Source organism: Stegodyphus dumicola, chromosome 1 (genome assembly GCF_044657685.1).
Source record: "Stegodyphus dumicola isolate Sdum_Otavi_A_Nest chromosome 1, ASM4465768v1".
Taxonomy (NCBI): domain Eukaryota; kingdom Metazoa; phylum Arthropoda; class Arachnida; order Araneae; family Eresidae; genus Stegodyphus; species Stegodyphus dumicola.
In genome coordinates this window covers 226,427,049-226,427,949 of record NC_140768.1, presented here as the reverse complement: position 1 = coordinate 226,427,949, position 901 = coordinate 226,427,049, and the positions used below count along the sequence as shown (strand labels likewise).

At 28.4% G+C, this 901-nt stretch overlaps 1 non-coding gene across 1 annotated transcript; it reads left to right on the top strand.

Annotated features, from left to right (window-relative positions):
- The first annotated feature begins 490 nt into the window (after positions 1 to 490).
- On the top strand, positions 491 to 561 carry LOC118183223 (small nucleolar RNA SNORD36). Its single transcript, XR_004757202.1, has one exon. It is a non-coding gene; the product is annotated as a small nucleolar RNA SNORD36 (small nucleolar RNA).
- The last annotated feature ends 340 nt before the right edge of the window (positions 562 to 901 follow it).

Sequence of the window (901 nt, the reverse complement as noted above, 5' to 3'; positions counted from 1 at the left end):
ATGCATAATAAAACTCAATTTTTAAATAAAATGACAAAGTATCGGTTATAAATAATTTGTCTAGCAATGGGTTTAGCATAGGTCGCATTGCTCGCTGAAATCCATGCAAACCATCCACCAAAGTAGCACTGATTTTTTTAATTGGTAACTTTCTCAGTTGTGTGAAATTTTCATATACCGCCTAAAAACTGGTTTGAGTGTACTGCTTCTAATGAATTCAATTTATTGTGATCATTTGTATGTTACAATTTAGTGTAAAATGTCACTTCTGATTAAATAATTATCAAGTGTTTTCATTTAAACATTATACAGAAAAATGTTTGTAAATTATATTTAATTTCTAGTTTATATAATACTTTACTGTTTTTGCACATTTAAAGCCTATGATGTCTAATTTGCTACTCTTGATTAATTATGATGAAAATTCCTACTGCCATTTAGATATCTGAGGCTTTATAAATGTGTCTGGTATATGCAATTTTTTTTTTTTTTGATATGATGAGTTCAATGCTACAGAAATTTCATGTTGAATATCTTTTGAGCTTTTTAACTCTGATCATTTTGTTTATTTTTACATAAATTTCTCATGCCAAAAAAGAACCCTCTAATGCCTACTACAAGAAATTTCTGAACAAAAAATATTTGTTAGTTAAGATTTATTTTAGGTTAAATAAAACAAACATGGCAAAAAAAAAAAAAAGAAATTTAAGGTAGCAAATATGCTACCATGGGCAGATTAGGGTAAAAGTGATTTTCAAATACATTTTCTAAATTTAATTTATGTACAGTTATTTGCAAATGATGAGCTTTAAAACAGTTTGTCCTTGTTAACCCTCCAGGCGGCAAGGCCATATGTATGCATTCGAAAATAATGGCTCTCATAACGGCAAGGCAGCATATA